The sequence below is a fragment of the Octopus bimaculoides genome, chromosome 14 (genome assembly GCF_046866305.1).
Source record: "Octopus bimaculoides isolate indiv1 chromosome 14, ASM4686630v1, whole genome shotgun sequence".
Lineage (NCBI taxonomy): Eukaryota > Metazoa > Mollusca > Cephalopoda > Octopoda > Octopodidae > Octopus > Octopus bimaculoides.
In genome coordinates this window covers 25,329,430-25,354,542 of record NC_142941.1, presented here as the reverse complement: position 1 = coordinate 25,354,542, position 25,113 = coordinate 25,329,430, and the positions used below count along the sequence as shown (strand labels likewise).

Sequence of the window (25,113 nt, the reverse complement as noted above, 5' to 3'; positions counted from 1 at the left end):
TCGTCTGACGTGCGGAACACATCTGTTCCCACATAGAACAGAAGAGCAAGCACTCCAGCTTGATCAGCCACGAAACCGAGCAAAGGACGAGTCAGGCGGTAGTAGATGACGGATGTGATATACGCGTTTGAAACATCCGTCCGATATTTCAGGAACAACTTCCTCTTATCCCATTTCAGGGTGATACTAGCCACCCTTCTCGTCACCTCTCCCCACCCCACCATCACCACAAGTTCTTGTTCGGGGCCAAATCAGATCATTAGCATTTTAACCGACCCCTCCGTCCAGTGCCCCACGACGCGTGGACCTGCTTCTCTAACTCCCGAGCTCTCATTGTTAATCCTACCGACTTCTCATTGTTAATCTTTGCTCCTGTTACTGCTTCGCATTCCGAGTTGTCCAACATTATAACGGCGACGTCGTCCACATAAGCCGACACGAATCTTTCGCATGCTGGTTCACGCGGGAAGCCCTTCGAAATATCCAACTCTTTGATGTACTGCGAGAGATGGGGATTGTCGTGGATAGATCTGTTTGGGAGAGCGGATACCTGTTCGTCACCAACCAGTTTACTGACGACAAGCGCCGACCTCTTGGCTAACACCTTAGTCAAAATCTTGTAATCTGCGTTTAGCAGAGTTACAGACCTAAAATTATCTATTTCGTACCCCCTGTCCGAGTCCTTTCTCAGCAGCACCACCAAGCCATGTCTCACAGCACTGGGAATCCTCTGTTCTACTGGCAGTTGCAGGAGACATCTACCAAGAGATCACCGAACAAATCTGGCATGTGAAGATAGAACTCGAAGGACAGGCCATTCAACCCCGAAGGCTTCTCCTTTGTGCAGCTAGTCATCGCGTCCCCTATATCTCCGGCTGTTATCAGTAATTTGCAGATCCCTGTATCCCCGGCCGAAATGTACGGCATGCTGTCAAGTTAGGGGGTGAAATCTACTCTCGTCTCCGAATCATTGAGCACTCCGTACAGTCGGTAAAATGCTGCTGAAGTTCCGCATGCGTCTGCTTGGATTCGAGTAGCAAGAGCCCGTCCCAGACCGTCAAAAACCGAATTGTAGCTTTGTTTTCACGTTGCGCTGCCACCACCTGGCCCCATCGAAAGGCTTTCGTCAGTTCATGACTTACAGCACGCACCCTAGCTCTGACAACGCAGCCTTCGTGCTTGGCACTGAAGAATTGATCAAGAGCCAATCTTGCCATCAGTACATCAGTCTCTATGCCACTTCTAAATCCCTCTTCTAGCTTCCTAGTTAGGTCTCCCTCTGAAGCTATTTCATTACTAAACCCTCTACCCTAATAGCCTTTTTCAGGGCTATCCACGATCAATTGTTGACGATTGCATCCGACAACTTCCAGTCTCTGAAAACTTGATGCACTGGGAAAGCGTGTTCAGCTTCCTGTATCCAGGATGCAGCCTATGGATCACATATAGGTCGACAGTACAGATCGCAAATTTATGGTCTGTGTAGCCGGCGACTTAGGATTGTAGATAACTTATATTACTTCTATCAACTGGCCTAACAACTAGCCTACAAAATACTCTGTCTAGATACTGTCTTGTAGACCCGATGCTGTTTGCCCATGTCCATATTGACGCATTCGGGAAATCCAGTCGGTAACTGCCAGTTAGTTGGAAGCGACTGAGCAGGGTTTTGAGGCTTTTACACACCCCTCTCCTACTGGCTATCCCCACCGTATCCTCGTGTGCGTCCAGGACAGCGATCCAGTTGCCTACTGGCAGTAAAGCGCGTAACGTCCCAAGAAATCCCTTCTCCCGTCTGAAGAAATCTGACTGGGTCGCTCTGATTGGGGTGTACTCGGCGATTAGTCTAAAAGCACCATCTTCACTATTGCTCACATCCAATATCTTTATTTCGTGCTATGAGGGCCATCAATTCATCACTGGCTCTCCTCACAAGCAAGAAATTTCGTGTCTGTGTGGTTATGTGAGCTTTCTTTTGGGTCCGAAGTGAGGTTGATATAATGTTGGTGGTTGTGCTGACGGTTGTAGGGTCGGTGGGAATATTGTTTTCGATGTGCCTGTGTTTTTTGTGCGAGTTTCCTGTGTCTTCTGGTGTGTGTTAGGGTGAGATCAGATGATTTTTCCCGTGCTTCGTTTTTTCATTAATTTCTTTTTGGAGGTTCCCCGTCTTCACTTTGACATATGGCAGGACCAGTGTCTGTGGTATCTGTCTTAGTTGTAGGACTGTGTTTGTGTTTGGATGTCTGTTTATGTGTGAGTGTGTAGTTAAGAAAAGAGGAGAGGGAAAGCTGGGTTGAGAGACGCCTTGGGTAGTTCTTCCGTTGCTTTTCTTATTGTAATAGTGACGCTGGAGCTGCTAGGGCTGTTGCTGTTTCAGCTACTTTCGTTGTCGTATCTGGTGGTGTAATTGCTTTCGCAACTGCTGGTTTACTTGTTGATGTTGCTGTTGTAGCTCTAACTGACGATAATTTTTGTGTTATCGCTGTCTCTGTTGTTATTTAAGATGCTGCTGCAAGTGTGGCATATTATCTTTGATGTTGCTACTGTTAGGGGTATGTTGTTGGTAGTAGGGGTGGTCCCATGCCTCCTATCTTTTTGGGCAGAAGGTTCTAAGGTGCCTGTGGACCCATAAAGGCCACATTTTCGCTTTCTACTTTCTAAGATAACATTGCTCGATCCCTTTTGGGCTGTCCGGGATTTTTCTCTCTTCTCGGGTTTCACTGAGAGCAGAAACTCTAGGTTTATCCCAGACCAGTTCTCTCTGCTGGAGTTTTTCTGGGGCCTCTAAGATAACGCAGAGTTCTAATTCCTTTAACCATGAGTGCTACATACGAATGAATAAACACCTTTGCAATTTCAAAAACAAAATCATATGTCCTTTAGAAAATCAGTAGTTAAAAAAGAATATAGTATATCAATGTAAGGTAATTTCAGGGGATCGTACATATTATTATTTAAGTTTTTTTGCTACAATTTACCTAGATTACATAACCGTTCATCTTCAATTAAGGTAAGAAAAAATGTAATTCTACGAATCTTAGTAAATGCATTTAGGATTTGAAACATAGGAACATTAACTACAATATAAAGTGGACCATCATTAGTTACGCTCCATCGTACAATACTGGTAATTTTAAATGTGTTCTTTGCCTAGAGGAAATGTATTATATAATTACTTCAAAATTAAGATTATTAAACTGTAGAACCTGTCTTACGTTGGAATGTTCCCATAAATATAGAAAAGCATTTAAATATTTCAATTATAAGTAACGCCGTAATTATAATTACTTTTCCTATAGTTTAATAAGCATAAATTTTATAATTTTTTTAGCATATATACATAGATAACAAAATGTCGTGGCGTAAAATTTTTGTTTATTTTTTATTCTTTCATTATCTACTGATGTCGACATATTACATATATATATCCAGACCTATTTCCCATTTTTTTTTATGAGTGGGTAGCCACAAGACAGACATCAGGCATTCCATTCATTTCCCAGCTCAAAAGGGCGAGCCCCGTTCTATGCTCGGGTCAAGGCATAAAATGCAACCCCCATTATCAGCAGCAGGGCCCAACAGCATATGGTGGTTTACTCACCGCCGCATCATGCTAGTTCCGTACCCCTTTGAGCAACATCAAAATTCACTCATCTGTCCACAAAGCTTTCCTATAAACTCTTTTGACTCTCTCACTCCAACACCTCTAACTACTAAACCGTTCCTTACTCCATCCATCCACACAAATCGAGGTCTGCTGCCTACTACTTCAGCCTTCATCGTTCCTCATCCATTCGTTCCTCATCCATCCTCTCCATATGGTCAAACCATTCGTCTATCCAATTTGGTTGTTACTTTTTCTCTCATTCCTGCTCATCTTTTCATCTTGTCTATCCGTCTCACACCAACTATAGCCCCCTGACATTCATCTCAAACATATCTGGTCACTCCCTTTCTGCATCCCTCAGGCTCCACGTCTCTGCACCATATAACATTGTCGGCACAATCATAGCCTCATACACACATCTTTTCGCTTTCATACTCAACCGTTTATCTCTCAGCATACCTTTCACAACTCCGAGTATCTTACTCCCCCACTCACTCTATATCCAACCTCTTCATCCCCCCCATCCGCTGTCACATGTGACCCCAGATACTTAAAAGCATTCACCTCCTCTAACATTTCATCTTTTTCTCACATCCATCCTACCAGCCCTTCCATCTCTCGAACAACTCTTCACCTTACTCTTAGCTACATTCACTTTCAGTTTCCTCCTCTCACACTCTTCCAAACTCTATCATCAGTCTCCTCAGTTGCTCTTCCGAATCCACCACCAGTGCTGTATCATCAGCAAACAACTGACTCACCAGCTATATCTCTTCATTTTCTCCCATCATTTGGGCTCCCCTACCAAGGGTTCTAGCACCACACCGTCCATATATAAATTTAACAGCCACGAAGACATTACATAACCCTGTCTTAACCCCACCTTACCACTCACTTAACCACCCACCCTAAAGCACGCCCTACTTTCTCTATAAAAACTCTGAACAGCTCTCAACAGTCTCCCATCTACTCCATACAACCACAACACCCGCCACATTGCATCCTTATCCACTCGGTTATATGCCTTCTCTAGGTCCATAAGATCCCAATACACCTTCCTCCCTTTTGCCAAAAACTTCTCACACATTTGTCTTACTACAAATATTTCATCTGTACACCCCCTTCTACTCCTCCCCTAGTACACTATCTGGTTCCTCACCCTAACAACCAGAATTCTCCCATAGTTTACCAACCACACTCCAGACCCCTAAAATTTCCACACTCACATTTATCCCCTTTCCCCTTGTACAGTGGCACTATACAGGCACTACACCAGTCCTTTAGTACTCTTCCAGCCACTAACCCTCACTAACCATTTCACCTCAGTTTCTCTCCATACTCCTGCTCCTTCTCTCTTCTGTCCAGTTCACTCACCTTCACAACCTCTCTCCTTCGTCACTCATCACTTAAGCATACCTTCAACTTACCCTGTAATAAGAAGTGATCTGACACTCCTCCACATTCACATCTCATTACATACACATCCATCAACCTTCCTACCACTCTCTTATCAATTAATATATAGTCCATCAAGGACCTATCCACTACTGTTCCTCCCTCCACCACGTGAACTTATTCTCTCACTTTTTGAAAAGACTATTTCCCACCACCAACTCCTGCTCCATACACATTTCCAACATCCTCCTTCCACTCTCATTCCGACCAGGAACTCTATTTTTTCCAACTACATTTTCTACTTCCTCATTTCCCACTCATGCATTCAAATCACCCAACACCACCACATAACCACTTTTTCCCACCTTATCCACACACTCTGTCAGTTACCTCCAGAACTCTATTTCTTTCACATCCTGGACGTATGGGCGTACTAAAAAACACCCACATCATCTTAACCCACATTAATCTTGAAGATTCTAACTTTTAATAAATTCGCAGGGGGTTCGCTAGTTAACCTATAGCTGGGACCCTTTCAGGTGCTATCACTCTGGGCCAGAGTAGACCTGGGAACAATAGTGATTAAGAGGTGGTCCCGCACTCCTCAAACCCTGAAACCAGAGCCCCATTACCGGGTGTAATTTATAGTCATACCCAGGTGTCATCATAATTTTTAATAATAAACTGGCTTTTCTTAGAATATTATATTTCTTCTTAACATTCTTTTTATATATGTTCATGTATTCAGTGGCACGGGAACAAAATTTGCTTAGGGGGTGCAAACTCAGTTTCAAAATTTGGCACTACTGGAGAAGTGTGGATCCAAGTTCTGGGAGCGTGCATGTCACAAATTTGCGCATGCGCATGCGTTAGTCATAAGTAGTCGAATTTAGCACACAGGTAAAAAATGAGACGCTCGCTACTTGCTGTAAATGGAGGGTGGGTTATCCATCTAATACAAGAAGAAAATTGCAGATAAATTGAATAAAAACATGAAAAATAACAAAATGATATTTCATTGAAAAGTAAACCATTCTGAAAGATAGTTCAGAATGTTTTCAAAACATTCATCTCCAGCTTTTCCCATATTTTATTAAGGGTTAGGGATTAGGGTTAGGGTTTAGGGTTAGGGGTTAGGTTTAGGGTTAGGGTTTAAAGTTAGGGGAGGTGAATGTTTTTTTCAGTATTCAATGATTATTTTTCACTTTTATATTCAACTTATCTGCAATTTTCTTTTTGTATTACATGGATAACCCCGCTCCTTTTACAACAAGTAGCACGTGTCCGAGCATCTCGTTGTTTACCTCTGTGTTAAAATCAACTAGTAGCGCGAATCCGCACGTCTCATCATTTGCCTTGTGAGCTAAAATCGACTACTTACAACTAATGCGCGTGCACTCGCAAATTTGTGACATGCGCACTCTCAGAACTCAGGTCCACACTTCTCCTGTAGTACCCAAAATTTTTACAAACAAGGTGAAGTTTTCTAATTTGGATATCAAAACAAACAAATGTTCAATAATAATAACTTTTATTATTATGAGGATCGACTGGAAAGTTAACAGGCTGTCCGATATATTCCCATAGAATGTGACCAAATGAAAGTTCATTTTTAAATATTAGGATCTTTTCTGCTTGATTTCACCTTCTGAAATTTTAAAATTAAGCGAAAATTTTCAAATTTGAGATATTGGTGTAATTTTTCCCGTTGAATCTGATGCTATTCACTTATTCCAGAAAAACTTTAGAAAACTGTAACAGAGGTTTAAAGTTTGATTATTTTCCCCTCCATCAGAGAACAGGATGTGGAAGCTGGCATTTTGTAGAAGGTGACAACATTACAATGTTAAAACATTCAACGATGGAAGTTTTAATAAAGTTTTGTGAAATGTTGGATAAACATACTGTTGGTTTAGTTCATGTAAACAATACACATTTTTGAAATTGGAATAAAATTAAGGCAATTGAAAAGTGAAAATCAAACAGAAAGGATCATCTCTTTCACTCTTTTACTTGTTTCAGTCATTTGACTGCAGCCATGCTGGAGCACCGCCTTTAGTCGAGGAAATCGACCCCAGGACTTATTCTTTGTAACCTAGTACTTATTCTATCGGTCTGTTTTTGCCGAACTGCTAAGTTACGGGGACGTAAACACACCAGCATCGGTTGTCAAGCGATGGTGGGGGGACAAATACAGACACACAAACACACATACATAAATATATATACATATATACGACGGGCGTCTTTCAGTTTCCGTCTACCAAATCCACTCACAAGGCTTTGGTCGGCCCGAGGCTATAGTAGAAGACACTTGCCCAAAGTGCCATGCAGTGGGACTGAACCCGGAACCATGTGGTTGGTAAGCAAGCTACTTACCACACAGCCACTCCTGCATACTTCTTTCAGCGATTCATTGCTTCGATTGCCTTGGAAAAGAAGCTATCCTGTTAGTTAAACAAGTTTTCAACAGCTGATAAGACATCATCACTATGATATTGGTTCCAAACCGAGGATTTTTTTTATATATGTAGGGGATATAGATAATAAGATGAGGTCAAATCACTAAAGTAGGGAGGGTGGCTTAGCAGTCCAAAGCCAATCACACACAGCAGCCATCGAAACCAATTACTTGTGCACTGGAGTATTTGTTTCGATGAAAGAAAAACATACTCGACAGTTTTCCTTGCGTTTGGCCTTGATAGCCTTTCGCAACTGCCTTTGAAAGGTGGCACAGTACAGCACTCTCCGTTGATGGTGAGATGCTTTTTTGCAATCCAAAATACTGAGGCCACCACCTTCCCTGCAGATTAAACAATCTTGATGACCTTCTTTAGAGTAAGTGTTGAGGAGTGTCTCCACTGTTAGATTATCTCTTATTCTCTAACTCAAAATGATAAACCCAACACATTTAATGAAACTGGATTTGCCTCAAGCAATGTCAGATATTATCGAAATGTGATCAGCCTGGTGCCATTTTAATCAGGTGTCAGAATAAGCAACACCCACCAAGCAGAAACTTTCATCATGCCAAATTTATTGTGTAGAATATTCTCAGCTCTCACACGTGATATGCTAATAACACTGGCAATTTATTTTTTTCTCCGGTGGAGGCAGTTGCAGACTGTTCAGATCATTAGTCTTCTCAAAATTATCTCTGCTCAAATCAGTTAACCTGTTTTGCACTGTTGATAAAACTGGAGCATCATCCTCCGATATATCAACATGTTCTTGGGGACTAAATCCTTTTTCTACAGGTACTTGATAACAGCATGATGCCAAATTTTGTTCATCTTGAAGAGAAGTCACTAATAGTTACTTTTGAAGTTTTCTCTGAACATTCAAATGTCAGTTTACCAAGAAAGAAATAATGAAGCTATAAGTAGTGTTAAAATGGAAGTAAGCCGAGTTTTTGCATCACTCCATAATTCACACGTATATGAAAAAAACTGTATCAACATATTCCAAAAGTTTTCCTACGCTCACACGTTTTGTTAATGAAACGTTTCATGAGGATGTGCAAAGTGTTTTCATCGTATATTTTTTTATGTACATGCATTATGGCACAGTGTGTAAGACGGTGCTGTGTCATTGTGGTACGGAGCCAGGTCTTCATATGGCGAAGTGCACTGAATGTTCATTCGCTTGATGCAACAGATACAGGTGAAGACAAGACAAGCTGCATTGACGCCAACACTTGTGGCATACTAGAACGAAAAATAGCATCAGACACACTCCATTTTTCAACTATGTCATTAAATGATTTAGGCAAATTTTCCCTTTCCGTCCATAGGCCAGCAAGAAGTTTGATTTGAGATGAAAGTAAGAGCAAATCAAAAGAAGCAGGTAGATGTGCATTTTCAAAGTTAAATAATCCACAATTGACTGCTGACAACAGCAACTCCTCTCGCTCAGAGCATACACGTATTCCCTGTTGCTGGAACCGGCGAGTCAATTCATTTTCGATGACGTCTACTATAGAGAAAAATTGCCGACGCCAGTCATCGGTGACAGAAAGAGCAACTTCTTCAGTAGTTGTGTGCCTAAAGCGCAGTGGTGCATTTTTAGATCGCGAAATGTTGGGCATTTTAACCAAGTCAGAAGAGGATACTTCATCGAAATATTTTTTAAAAACCTTCTCACTTCTCATTTTTGAAAGAGAGTTTTTCAACTTTTCAATCAATTTCAAGCAATCACCGGCTGTCGTGCCTGGACGCTGTAAGCTACGTGCCACTGGCTTACATACCCCAAATATATCCCCAGCGATTTTAATGCCGAACAAAATGGAAGCTTTGCCAGATTGTTTTAGCAGCCCTTTAACAGTAGCCTTTGTTGCTGCTCTTAATGACAAGTCATTAAGAAGGTCAAGCAAAAAATTTTGAATATTCTTATAATTGTTTTCTGCTCGTTTCAGTGCTGTTGCTCTAATGCACCACCGAGTTGGACACACTGCTTGCAACATGATGACATTCTCACCACTAACATTTGTCCATTGTGCTTTTCTTTTTGGTGACTCTTTTGCAAGAATGGCGCATTGATGAACAAAATTCAGTGCATCAGCTACAAAGGTAACCTTAGAACCAACTTCTTGGAGGACAAGGTCCAGAGAGTGGTTTCCACAGTGTATAAAATATGTACCTGGGAACAAATTTTTCAATCGCATTTGTACACCTGAAATGTTTCCACTCATGATACTTGCACCATCAAATGAAAAACAGCATAACTTTGAGCCAAGTGAAATGTTTAGGCGACAAAAAACATCAAGAAAAATCATAGTCAGTGTCTCCTAAGAGCAGTCAGGGAGATTATAAAAACCTAGAAAATCCTCATTGACATTCAGGTCTTCAGAAACGTACCGGACAGTGATTGATACTTGTTCCATGCCAGAGCAATTAGTGGTACCATCACATATAATGCCAATAAATCTGGAATTTTCTACTTTTATTTTGATCTCATGTAAAATGTTATGAGCATACGCCTCTAAAATTTCATTTTGAATTGTATCAGAGAGGAAATTGTTCCGACGCTTAAACCACTGACTTACTTCTGCACTGCATTCTTCAGCAAGTTCCCTTACAAGATTTACGAAGTTTCCCATAAGATTTTGAATTTCTGTTGAATACAACATGACAGATGATTAAAAAGGGCAGACACAAGAAAGGAAAAATAAATAAAGGATCACGAATAAGGCCACTGAATTGTAACGAAAGAACTCTGGTCGAACAAAAACCTGAAAAACAAATAGTGAACATCAAATAAATAGTGCTTGTGTTTTTATTGGCAAAACCAGCAACATGACCTCCCATCTAATATACTTCAAAAGATGATAGGCTATACTAGAGCACCGTCTTTTATTTGAAGAAATCAACGCCAGGATTTATTCTTTGGAAGCCTCGTATTAATTCTATCGCCTCTTTTTTCGAACCGTCAAGTTACAGGGGCATAATCGCATCAACATTAGTTATCAGGCGATGGTGGGGTGACATACAGACACGCAAATACATACATTCGTATATATATGCGTGCTACCTCTCTCTCTCTCTGTGTGTGTGTGTGTGTGTGTTTACATATATATATATATATATATATATGTAAACACACACACACACACACACACACACACACACACACACACACACACACACACACACACACATATATATATATATATATATATATATATATATACATATACATATGTGATAATATACGGTAAAACCATATAACCGGAGGAGAGCTTACTCTACAAGTAGAGAAGTGGGTAAATATAAATAGACCTCGTAACGATACCAGCTACCAAATGGTTTCACGGCGAATTGGGGCCCCAAGTGACCTTTGTAAAGTCATTGGGGGAGAATCCCGAGCCGATTATCGAGGTCTATTTATATTTATATATATATCGTATATTTAAAGAGAGGGCAAATTTAGCCATTTCTCCGTAGATTGAAAAAAAGATGAACAACTTTAATCGATTTCCGAACATTATTGGGTTCTCATCAGAGGCGTAGTGGTTCAAACATGAAAAATAGAACTTATGTTGAGTCAGTCTCAATAAATATAGATTTATTGATCGGAGAAAGTTACATAGTGACTGAAGGTTCGAGAGTTTCGTGCAGTGGCACTTATCAAACTAATTAAATCAACGTTTTCTATATAAAACGAAAAAGCAGGACAGTATCGGAAACAGATATGACGCAGATATTATTTTATATATAGGCAGGAAGAGTTTTAATTAATAATATGACAGAATTAAGGCAAGATAAAAAAAATGAAAGTCGCCAATATATAAGGCATTCTGTCTAAACTACGTCTTTAAGATACGATTTGTTAGTAGTAACGCTAAAAGGAAACTATTTCCTAAGGAACTCAAGCAGATAGAGAGGAATAAAGACAAAAGGAAAGTAAAGATTTAATGAAAAGGTGAATCAAGACTAAAGTTGGAGTTGAAAAAAAAGGCATTTACCCAGGCAGTGGTCAAGCTGATAATGGTATGGATTATAGAATGTCGTTTTGTATTGAAAGAATTTTGAAGGGTTTTATTTTTCGACTGGGGTCAAACGGTCGAATCCATTCAACCATGTTTTAAGTCTTTAGCAACACCAATTACAAAGAACTTGGGAGTGGTATTGAAAGATGGAGAGAAGTATTGGCAGACAGAAACTGGGTGGGAGCTGTCTTCAATAATTCAAGTAATGCTATATATTCAAAATTAACCATACATGCTGGTTTTGTTGTTGTTATTGTTGCTGCTACTGTTGTTATTGTCACTTATTTTTTTGTATTTTGACGCTACTTGCCTTCAGAAGTTAGTGGTCCTAAACTCCCTAGGGAATTTTATGTCAGCTTCATCACTTTTATTTATTTATATATTTATTTTTTTCTTTGTTTTGAAACGAGATCGAACTTAAGCATTTTATACCGATAGATTTTAGACACTTTTTTCTGCAACTGGTAAGATTATGTAGAGGGTGCAAATTTTGATCTTGCACCCCTTGAAAATTCTAGGGGGTGCGGGTGCACCCGCTGCACCCCCTGTTCCCGGGCCCTTGCATGTATTATAGATATTATTTCAGTACACTTTGAATTTAACCTGTTTTGGGTCACTTGATAACATGGTGTTAGCACAAATTTTCAGTTTGACTGGTATTCTGTACTTTTTTCTATATCTTAGTAAACCAACACAACAGAAACGATCGTCGGTAATGTATGTGGTATAATCATCAATTAAAAAGGTGATTTTCTTCATTCTTGTTCATGTTTTATATATATATATATATATATATATATATATATATATATATATATATATATATATATATATATATATATATATATATATATATATATATATATATATATTTATATATAACAGGTCGACTTTGCCTTTCATCCTTTCGGGGGTTGATAAATTAAGTACCAGTTACACACTGGGGTCGATGTAATCGATTTAATCCCTTTGTCTGTCTCCTCTATGTTTATCCCCTAGTGGGCAATAAAGAAATTATATATATATATATATATATATATATATATATATATATATATATATATATATAGAGAGAGAGAGAGAGAGAGAGAGAGAGAGAGAGAGAGATAAAGTAATGTTTGTTGCCACTCAAACATAGCTGTTCCGCAAGAACCAACCTTATTGGTACTTTTAACCTAGGACAATGAGTATCCTCGGTGGTGGATACTCATCGGCTAGAGATAGCAGTAGTTCACTCCAGCTCGCAATATATAGAAATCAAGTGACACAACCACTGACCTTGTAACAAGCAAATTAGCTAGTTGGAAAATCACTATAAGAGATGAAAGCTGTAACTATACTGAGAAGTAATATTTATTGCCACTTAAACATTGAAAATTGGTTTAAACCAAATAATTTCATTACTTAGCTACAAATCTAATTACCAGGATTATGTACTGTGAAGCATACCGTGAAATGTGTATAACAAAATATCTAGACTATCTGCAGATGAACAGATATTCAACATGCACGCCGAATATTACAACTCAGCACTAGAAAGGACGGGATATAAGAATAGAATAGTATATGTACAGAACAGGACAGAGACAGCTCAATATCCAGGGAACATTATTAATAATAGAGATCATCATATAAATAACTACAAAATATCAGAACCCAGAAAAACAGTAAATATGGTAGGGACCAAAATAGAAAAAAGATCACAACACTAAGAAGGATAGATATAAAACAGAACCCACGAAACAGCAGCCAAGGGTAGAAAGAAAGGAACTGTGGATAGAAATAATGAAAAGAGTAGAAGCAGACAAAACAAAATTCAGTAACAAACCCGATATATTAAAAGAAATGAAAAAATAAGTCAGGAATTCTTCTCAGCGTTAGATAGGCACTTCGCAATATCTTCTCAATTATCAACAGGCATAATGTAGAATTAGCATATGTGACCTCTCCCAATCTAGAATACTAAATAATACAAAACTCAAAAGGGGGTATACGGAAAAATCGCAACTCATAACATAAGTGATGATAGAATGGTTGCAAACAAGAATAATAAAAGCTCATCAATAACAAAAATGGGTCCAAACAGCCTCACACAATTAGCAATCTAATCTACACATAAGGAAAATGAGAACACAAATACAGGAGGAAGAACAAGTGTGACCACCAGTAATAACTCCATTGATAGAACCAGAAAAGGCAGCATATGTAACTGCAGACAAAAAAAGGAATGCAGATTTAACAACTGCATGATAAAGAACGTGGTTTACAAATGTGAGGTGAAGGTAGTACACAGAAATACGTGTACATAGGTAGTACTGGAAACACCATGAAAAATTGTCTGCGCAACCATCTTACATCATTTTCCAATGTAAATGAAAGGCACTCCACATCTAACCTCATCTGGAGGCTCAAACAGACTGATCTATTATTAAAAAAATACTGCACCATGTGGGTGTGCAACTAATGCCTAGAGGAAATTCTGGAGATCATCACATCCAGAGGAAACATAATAGACACCCGAAAGTAATTATATCATGTAAGCATAAAAGAAAGGCAATATTCCTAGTATTCGAAAAAAACATTTTGAAACAAAAACATTAATCGCCTTTAGCAAGGGAAGAACATAACTAACAAAATAACCACTATTTTCATATGCTACATATACCACCAAAAGTAATTAAAAGGTCATTTTAAGAAAGTATCATTTGTCAACTTAGGCAATGAACTGGATGGCTATAGTGACTGTACCTGCTGACCCAACTACTTCTGAATTCATTGAGGATATTACAGCCTCGGAATTCATTGAGGCTATAAATAAGATCAAACAAAAGAACCATACTACTCATCCTGACAAAATAAGTCCAACATCATCATACATATTTCCATCTCCTCATAATTACCTTTCCTTCCACTCCTCCCCACCAAATGCACACAGTAATCCCTACATACTCTAACCAACCTTCTCATTGATCAAAATTAGCAAACGACCCTCGTTAAACATTCATTAATGCTCTATCACTGGATGAAATGAATGCATGAACATGATCTACCCGATGTTCATAGATACTATGGACTGCACTGTAATCATCCTAGGAATACAGACTATGATCTTAAGAAACATGTGATTAGTGGAAAGGCACGTAGCAATGCATTAGAATATTTATAAATTCCATCCAAGGATTATTCTTGTTATTACTATATATATATATATATATATATATATATATATATATATATATATATATACTTTATTTAAAAGCAGCAGAAATATAACAAAAAAACCGTTACTCTGAGTAACGGTTTTTTTGTTATATTTCTGCTGCTTTTAAATAAAGCATATTACTCTACCTCTGGTATTTGAGTACTCTTTTTTCCACCTTGTTGCACATTTCATGTGCTTACTCCGGTGTATATATATATATATATATATATATATATATATATATATATATATATATATATATATATATATATATATATTACATGGAAAAATGCGAGCAAGAGAAATAATATTCTTAAGATTATAAACCTGGAAAACTACAGGACAACTTATTACACTTGGAAAAGTTCAGGACATCTTATTACATCTGGTAAAGTACAGAACAAGAAACTTTTTATTTAAAATATTGCAGTTAACGATAAAATTTCAAATAAAATATTTAGATTTAGAAAAACTAAAAATTTTATGACAAGTTATTACTTTTGTTTGTTATTACTTGTTACTTCTATAAAAAATTTAAAAAATAACTCAAAATATTATTTGCACTTTAAAAAAATTCATTTTTAAAATTATTAATTAATAACCAGAAATTTGAAAATAGGTCATAAAAAATAATAGTAGTACATAATTTTTAGTCATGACCCAATGCCTATTTTTTACATAATGATTTTGCCTACCATATATACTATTCTACTTTGCATAAAACTTTAGCTATATTGGTACTTCTGGCTCTCAGTTTTTAAGTATTCTAGTGTGTCAATATTTTAACAAAATGACAGCATCTTTTTAAATTATGTTACTTTGTAAATAAAAATCAAATAATTTTTAATATTCAAATTTTATCCTTAGCAGCAATATTTCAAAAATTTTCTTGTTCTGTACTTTACCAGATGTAATAAGTTATCCGGAACTTTTCCAACTGTGGTGTGTGCGTACGAGTAGATGTAATCGCCTTACCTCGATTTTCCTTTCCTCCACTGCGAGTCTGTCTTGCGGTATCCAATCCTTGAAGCTTGCCCCGACCCAAAGTACACCAGGAATAGCAGCTGCCTCTCCCAAACCTAGACCGTCACTTAACACGTCTTGTCCTGACCACAACCCCGTTCGAAAAGGGCACGAATCCCGATCGAGGCTCCCTCTGCCCTTTTCCCCCTTCCGGTCAGCCTCCCCAGACACTGACGTCATACCACACGCCACCCTGATCTTAAAGATCACGTTCACCCCTACTCCAATTCGAAGTCCGCCATCCAACCGGGCGGGCGCCTTACACGTAGAGATCTTCTCAAGCCAGGTGGCTCGTTTCCATCGCACTCTTCATCCGACGAAGTGGCTATCCTGCGCAGATCCAGCACGTGACGCGGCATTCCATCCACAGATACATTGTTTCTGGAATTGACCGCTGTCACTGTTCCCCTGCTCCATTGTGATGATGCAGCGTGCCTTCGGCGGCTTGACCCAAACTTCCTCCCCTACTTACACGCCGGCGGGTCCCTTCTCTTCCTCGCAGAACTCCGGCGTCTTACTGGGATGCCTCCATTCATATTTGAACACCGCTCTGTGCGGCACAGACTCTTCCGCTTGTCCGGATCGGGGAGACATGTTGTACCAGTAGACCGCTTCCAGGGGCGAAATGTGCCCCCTTTCAGCCATGGCCTTGATCGTCCGATGGTGCCTCTCAACGATTCCGTTGCCACTCGGCCTATGCGCCGCTCTAAATAATCGTCGCACCGGTCAAGCATCTCTCCCAACGCTTCCGAACGAAACGCCGCCCCGTTGCCCATTAGCAGTTCTTCCACAGGACCCCTCTCCAAAAATATCCCGTTCAGAATGCGGGCAATCTCATCGGCAATGCCTGTCCTCAGCTCCCTCCAAATGGCCAGCCGGCCCGGCCCGCAGTCGACCATGCTGAGATACATTTCCTGACGGTAGTGCGTCACATCCACAGCCAGTCTCCTCCAGTTGCACTCTACTGAGAGGTTCCCCTGCTCATGCCCACCCGGGGCGGGGTCAATGGACTGGCATCTGTCACATTTCGCGACCACTTTCTTAACGTTTCTCCTAGTGACGTCAGCATCAACCATTTTCGCCAGATACAGGGTCCTATCCACCCCCAAGTGGTGCATAGCATGTAGCTCCTTCAGTTCGGAGTCACCCAGCCGACACGCTGCCGCTATCCCTTTCCTTGCTTCTTCCGGTTCCTCCAGCCACGCCCTTTTCACCCTGGTCAGTGCGTCCGCCCTGTTTCTTTCCGAAGGCACGAAAACCACGTTCAGCTTCAGTCCGAACTCCGCGATCAGCTCTCCCAGAACTCCTAGGCGGCGTTTCACCAACATCTCCGCGGTACCTTTCGTCCGGACTCTCTTCTCGCTGGTAATTACTGTTCCTACCCAGCCGACCACGGTGGCCGAATCCGTCCGGATCTCGATCGAGCGCAGTCTCCATCTCAGGGCCAAGTTCACCCCTTTCAGCACCGCATCTAGTTCGGCGACATTGATGTGGTTGAAGTCGTCCGCTTTCCGTAGCCAGGCCGCATCCTCCACCTCAGCACCTTCGATCTCCAACACAACCCCTATCGCTATACTGCTAGCATCACACCAAACCGTCCCGCACTCCGTCTTGGGCACATACCAGTTTCCTCTAACCGGGTCTTCCGCTCTCGTTCTCTCCAGGATTTCCCGCATCATCGCCACCGTCGCCTCTCCTACCTTGTCACTCCAACTCTCCCCATCTGCTCGTCTCTTGATGTAACTACATGCAATGCGCAACCAACGAGCGATCGGATAGTGTCCGATCAACTTCCCACAAACCGAGAACAACTCTCTCCTGCTGACGCTGGAACTCAGCTCTGGGATCTCGTTTCCTCTCCGGAACACCAGCTCGCGCGATCTGTCTTTTTGTAGCTTTAGCCCCAGCGCAGCTCCCCCCACCATCGACTCAGGCGGCTTCGCAATCAGCCCGAACCTCTCCAGGTGTCTCACTACCTCGGTGGCTGGCACTACAGTCTCGTCAACCAAAATGTCGTCGATGTAGGAACTGGTGGCCTTCCTTATCCTCTCCTCTTTCCCTAGGACGGACTTGAGCACCATCGCCATAATTTTCGGAGCGGAATTCAGCCCGAAACCCAGCCTGGTTAAACAGTACGTCCGGCCCTTGTACCGCACCAGCTGGTATCGCCACAGCTTATCACTCACACGGAGCTGCAAGTATGCCGACTTCAAGTCGACGATCGTCGCTGCCTTGGTCGACTGTCTCCACACACGTAACGTCTCACCGCAAACGTCCGTTGCCTCGCCTCCCGTGTGGCACGATATATGGTCGTTCAGTTCCCTAAAGTCCAGCACCTGTCTGATTTTTCCTTTCGTCGGCTGCACCACCGCCATCAGAGGCAGCACTCCACTCACCACCTCCTCTTTCCACGGGACAAGGACTCCTTCCTTGAACCATCTCTCTACCTCCTCGTCGAACTCGACGCCGGCGTGACCTTTCAACGTATGCTGGTAGCAGCTCACCCTGTTCTTTAGTAGTGGGGGCTCGTCCTTCCATCGCCCACCTCCGACCATCAAACGCCGCCTGAAAATCTTTGTCTTCGATGGTGTAAGCGGAGCTGTCCTCGACGGGGCTCTGCTCTCCCTGGCGGTCCCGACTCATGGCGCACGATGCCCCCACGCTTCCGAACGTGACCTCATCTCCTGCAATCCTAACGCCACCAAGACGGTTGATGGCGTCCATCCCCAACACATCAACCCCGTCTATCACATAGTCGATCACGATCACCCGTAGCCTCAGCGCCGCGCTCGGTAACGATATCTCCAGACTGGAGCTGCCCCTGCAACGGATCTCTCTACCGTCGACCGCCCGGACGCTACTCGTCCCATCCCGAGGGTAGTCGTGCAACCCGTGTCCACAAGGGCCTTGAACTTCTTCCCCTCGACCTCGACTTCGACCACGAGCAGCGCCTCTACTTGGTTGCGGGGAAAGTTTGAGAGGCAGCAACTTCCCCACGGTCGTTTCCCTGGTCGCAATCACGGGCGATGTGCCCAGTCTTCCTGCATCGATAGCAGACGGGCCCCGATTCGGCGCATTCCCTCGCCATGTGCGGCCCCTGACATTTGAAACACCGGCCCGAGAACGGCCGCTGTCGTTGCTCGGTAGGCTTCCTCACGCCGTTCTCAGGCTGTCGTCTGTCGGAACGCGCCTCTGTCGCCGCCATCGCTATCGGCTTCCGTCCGACGTGCTGTGTCAACACGCGAGCTTGCGCTACTAGCTCGCTGAGCGCCATCTTTCTCCCGCCAGGCAACTGCTGCAATCGGATCCCTACGTCGTCGGGGAATCCATTTACAAACGCCAGCCGCGCCGCTCTGTCCAGGCCTTCTCCCGTAAACCCAGCCAGCGTGGCCTGTCTTCGCACTTCCGCCGCGTACTCATCCACCTGTTCTCCCCCCCCCCCATCTAATCGTTCCTAGTTTTACGAAGGCAGCGTACTCGCTCTCCGTATACGCTTCCCTCAACCTCCGTTCGACGTTCTCTGCACTTAATCTTTCTTCCTTGTTCATTTCTAGGTAGAGGGTCAGGGCGCTCCCTTCCAAGTATAGAGCCATGAGACTCGCCACATCACTTATTCCTTGCAGCTTGGCAACGAGCCTAATTTTTCGTATCCAAGCCATCACATCTCCTTCGCCATTAAAAGGCCTGATCACATCGCTGGCGATCCTAATCTTGGTGGCTGCCATCGCGGCGAATTTCTGCACGTGGGGCCGAAATAGCTTGTGGTGTGTGCGTACGAGTAGATGTAATCGCCTTACCTCGATTTTCCTTTCCTCCACTGCGAGTCTGTCTTGCGGTATCCAATCCTTGAAGCTTGCCCCGACCCAAAGTACACCAGGAATAGCAGCTGCCTCTCCCAAACCTAGAGCGTCGCTTAACACGTCTTGTCCTGACCACAACCCCGTTCGAAAAGGGCACGAATCCCGATCGAGGCTCCCTCTGCCCTTTTCCCCCTTCCGGTCAGCCTCCCCAGACACTGACGTCATACCACAATAACTTGTCCTGTAATTTTCCAGGTTTATAATCTTAAGAATATTATTTCTCTTGCTTGCATTTTTCCATGTAATCCATGTTTTTTTCCAGGCTATGCTATTATACTAGTTAACAATGTATCAAATGTGTCAATTAGCAGTGTCGTTGATAATTTTTTCCTTACCTCAATGATGCCAGTGACATATATAAAAGTTCTCTTATAGAACTATATTCATAAAAAAATATAGAACTGCATTATCAACCTCAAATTTCAGAAACTAACTTTTTTCTTTTAAAACTTCATTGCATGAGATTGACACCATGAAATTCCTCGAATTGAGCTTTATCATTTAAGCTTAATTAAAATATAGTTTGTTTTTAACATGAAAAAGTTAATTATACTTAAATTCAATTTTTTGCCTTACTTATATTTTTTTTTCATGATATTTTACCTCACAACTTTTTTGATACAAATTTTTGTTGCATGGGACCAAAACTATAAAATCCTTCATGCTTTCTTCTATCATTGAAGCTAAGATAAATATATTTTGCTTTTAAAATAAAAAAGTTTAGATCTAAACTTGATTGGTGGCATTATTTACTCTATGATGTTATAAATTTTGATGTAGACTTTTTCTCCTGGATCAAACCTCAATTTTTTTTTTAATGCCAAAATGTAGCTAGGGACCAGCCCTCTTCAAAACTATTAACAATTTTCAGTTTGGTTAAGAACTGAATTAGCGACAAGCTCTGAAAGATGCTGCGTGTGAGTAAATTGCGGCCTTAAGAATATTATTCAACGAATGTATTTACAAAGGCCACTGGCCAGGTGATGGCCTGCTTCACCATTGTAAAAAGTACTACACAGTTTTCAGATGATTTTGGAAGATATGCAGAAGATGGCTTAGGGGTCGGTGATAGTTGTATTATTTATGTAGAGATATATGTTGCATCTCCAGCAAGTGCATTTAAAAGTATCTGGTTGCATATGCCTGAGTGTAATTGAATTTCTAACTAGAAGGTTACCAAGTTTCTTATCTTTCTTCCAGGCAAGATGTGGTGTGGAAAAGATCAGAGTGATTATGAGGTTAGTGAGTACAGTTTGGAAGTAGCAGATAAGTGTGTAGTGTAATGGGAAGACGGACAGGTGGAAGGAAGGAAAAAGTGGAATCCAGTGTGCATAGAAAGGGCAGCATGGTTAATGGCCTTGACACAGTAGAGTGAAGAGTCACAAGTGGTTGAGAGTACCGTTAATTCTGGAAAAAAGGTCGCATTCCATCACAATAAGATTTGAAATCTGAATCGATGTTATAGAGTTGACAAAGAGTAATTGAAAGAATGATATGGTGGGGTTGGCATCCTTTGAGTAAGACAAGGAATAGCGGAGATAGGGGTGAAAATCAGTAGGCTTGTAGTGCATATAAGTGAATGGGTAGATATTGTTGAAGGTAGTGATGTTGAGTAAGCTAATTGTATTATTGGATATGATGAAATGAATTCCAAGGGGATGTGAGAGTTAATAAAAAGATGATAATTGATAAATACATTTTTCTGAAACACTATTTACTCTCCTTGTCTAAGTAATCCCCAACTTCTTGAACCTTTGAAATTCTTATTACTTGAAGATAGAAATGAAAATGAAACAGGGTTTCAAATATATTACAAATGTGACCAAGCAGGAAAGATAACATACACTAACACTGCAAACTGTAATATAAGGTCATTTAATAAGGTGATAATTTGACAAACTTCCGAGGAAAGTGGTAGACTGTCAAATCCACTTAAGACTGTTGTCGAAAAATCTTGAATTAAAGTTTCTTGAAGACAATGTTTTGCCAATTAAATGTTTGTTAGTAAAGAACGAAGATTAATAGTAAAGAACAATTTGAATTTAGAACGATACAATAACAAGAGTAGTATGAATTGAAACACATTACAAAGAGACAAAACGAAAATATAGAAAACAAAGGTTTGAATGATAAGGCAACTGGATCAATTGCTAGATGGAAATGTTTAGCTGATTAGCACATATTTTGTCTATTAAGACCTGCTGGACATGGAAACCAGTATCAAGTTTTATGCAATCTTTAAGGGAGCCAGCATATCAGGTTAAGATTATAACATAATATTTAAAGAATTTGATCTGAAAGTTGACATTTGTGACTTTGTGGGAATTTGTAAAGATTTCTTACTTTTCCCAATACAAGATATGAAAAATTAGGGACAAGTTATTTACATATATATATATATATATATATATATATATATATATATATATATATGTAAATGATTATCATTACCAGCAAAACAAACTCATATTAATTAACTCTTAACATCCTGCTTGAATCTGTCTGTCAATCTTACAGTGCCTGAAACTGCACGAGTCGAATCATTCTTGTTTACATTTGTTTCAAAGGAAAGAGAAAATTTTAACGCCTTTCACTATCATTTATTTGCATTTTGCAACCTTTGCTGAATTTTTTCCGTTTTACTTTGTTTTTTTCTTTAAATGGAAACTTCAGAGAATGATCACCAATCATTCTTAAGTGATAGAGCTTATTTGGTAATTTATTCAATGAATTAATGGTGACAAATGCACGGTGCCAAGTGGGCCACTTTTGGTAAGTAGAACTAGTGATGTGAGATGATAACCAGAGAGATATATCTATATTTTCTATGCACACTTTATGTCTGTCTTTGATCAGTCCGATCCTTCAAGTGATTTGGACGAAATATTACCTGAAGAATAGCAACACCGAAACTTTTGCAAAAATTGTTGGTCCAAAAATATCTTTAGAACTTAAAGCTGGGTATTATTTTATCTGTTTTTTTTTTTGTATGAAATTTTCATTGGTACAATAATTCAGTAATTATGCTGAACAAAAAGGAAGCTTGCACATGTGTTGATGAAATACATGCATACCGGAGAATCAGAGTAACAGCTTACATGGAAATTTCCTAATGAATAAGCTGCAAAAAAAAAATCAAGAAAAGGTATTTTGTTTGTGGTTTTTGAATGCCCATGTCTACTAATATTTATTACCAACATCTTTCTTTTCCTCATCGTTTTTTTTTTCTTCATTTTTAGAGTAGCTTTTAGTCATGTAATTAACAATGCTGCACATTATTTGTAACACAAATGACTATTTACAATAAAAATTAAAATTCTTTTCTGCAATACTGCTAATTTTCTCACTAACCTGACAAGTAAAGACACCATAAACATTTGAAAAATCAAACCCATTTTTTTTAGATATTTTCTGCTCAATCATTACAAGGCTAAGCTTTTGATACTTAAGTTCCATGCATGTGTAGCATTAGAGATGAGTGATTATGTTCATAAGAATTCAGGGACAAAATGAATGATGTACAGTTGCATGCATTAGACTTAGTTTCACAAATTTAGTAACATACATTAGAACTCTAACACTGAAAAATATTACATCAGAGAAAAGTGATGAGACTTTCTTTTTGGTGAATTTAAAAATAGATATTAGATGAGAGCATACAAAGAGTAGGATATCAGTTAATGTTATATAGAACACACAAATTGTGCGATTAAAATTATGAAAAAGAGTACTACTCTATTCATCATCATTCTTTAATGTGCACCTTTCATGTTAATAAGTTAAACGGTTTGACAGGATCCAATGAACAAGAGGGCTAAACTGAGCTCCAGTATCTGCTTTGGCATGGTTTTTACAGCTGAATATCCTTCCTAATGTCAACCACTTTACAGTATCTACTGAGTGCTTTTCCTGTGGTACTGGCGCTAGTGAAATCACCATTAATAACATAAAATAAGAATTTTAGAAACAAAAGTTTTGCACATCCTTTGGACATCATAATTGTTCGAACATTTACTTTTCCATGCATGCATGGGTCAGGCAAGACATAGCTGAAGCAGAAATTTTTACAGCTATATGCCTGCCCTAATGCAAGGCAAGGTAACAATTTCCCAATCTATTGACAATAAACAGCCCAGACATACTTTCATAGAAGACTGTAAACAAACAATACTGTTTGTATGAATGGTGAAGCTTTTGGTTGCTACCAGAGCACACGTATCTAGGTGAAGGACAATAGGTATTCAGTCATCAATGTGTGTGTGTGTGTGTGTGTGTGTATGATATACACACAACTGGCTTCTTCCAATATCTGCCAATCAGTCGATCAATTTCACTCACAAGGCAATAGTCAACCCATGGCTAAAATGGAGAACACCATTGACAGTGTCCATGCAGTGACACCAAACCCATAACTGCATAACTACCCTCCAGCTAAAAACATCAAGACAAATTTCTTTCCCTATGTTTCATGAAAACTTAATTTCAGTGAACAGTATTCTATATCTGGATCTCAACAAATTGTTTTGAGAATTTATTGTATCAAACCTCCCAACTGAAGATCTTAAGAGAAATAATCCATGCTTTTGTTGTTGAGTGTCACTTAAAAAATGCCAGACCATTCTCTATCCATACCAGAAGTCTATGTTATCCTTCAACTACAAAACTGTGCTATAAATTCTTGAAGTTTCTTCATTTCATTTAACATACCACTATTTCATTACTATAACTGGCATAACAGAACTGACAAAAGCTTATTTTTGTACACATGAAAAAATTCATTTGCTGTTAGCTAAGTGAACTTCCTCAAGCATCTACAAATAACACAGCCTACATTCATTTCAACTAATGTAGCCTGTATAAAAAAATTGTCTTTCAAAAGCTGATTTCAAAGTGTGCATTGAGTCAAGATATTTATTATCTTGAGACAGTACGTACAATATCAATCTGTAATCAAGCCTATTTATTAGTCATCAAATAAGACAAAATTATAAACAATTGTTTTTATAAGATTAAACAAAGCCAGTCTTTAGAGATTCAGCAAGGTAAGTAAAAGAATGTAAAGTTTAGAGAAGCATTTAAAACCGATCATTTTAGGTCAATAATAATAATACTAAATTCTTGACATAGGGTTCATCTGCTGAGTAGTGAGTTGTGATTTGGCTGCTTAAAATATTTGAGCAGCAATCACTTGTCTAAACTCTAAACCACAAATACACACACATCAGATAATGGTAGAACCTCTATATGGTTGTTCAGCCTGGTAAAAACAGCAACCACATCCTCAAACTAAACCCTGCTGTCTGAAAAGAAAAAAAGTGAAGGATACATTGGTTAAAATAGTCCAGAGTATACTAAGACATTATATATACATACATATATATATATATATATATATATATATATATATATATATATATATATATATATATACAGGATGGTTACAGATGGAATCTCTAATACTAGATCTATCTTGATCTGGTATGGCCTGCTAAAATTGGCAGCAATATTTCCTTCATATCTTCTTCTCAGCCAAAAAGAA

General features: G+C 39.9%; 1 protein-coding gene across 4 annotated transcripts in view; it reads right to left on the bottom strand.

Moving 5' to 3' along the window:
• Nucleotides 1-24,519: 24,519 nt before the first annotated feature.
• Nucleotides 24,520-25,113, bottom strand: part of LOC106881403 (golgin subfamily A member 7) — a 99,983-nt gene continuing 99,389 nt past the window's right edge. For 2 of the 4 annotated variants that reach the window (XR_016244251.1, XR_016244250.1), the window contains one exon: nt 24,520-24,874. The gene's annotated coding sequence lies outside the window, so the exon portion shown is untranslated. The remainder of the gene's footprint in view (nt 24,875-25,113) is intronic. The other 2 variants (XM_089362556.1, XM_089362557.1) reach the window with 2 other exon arrangements.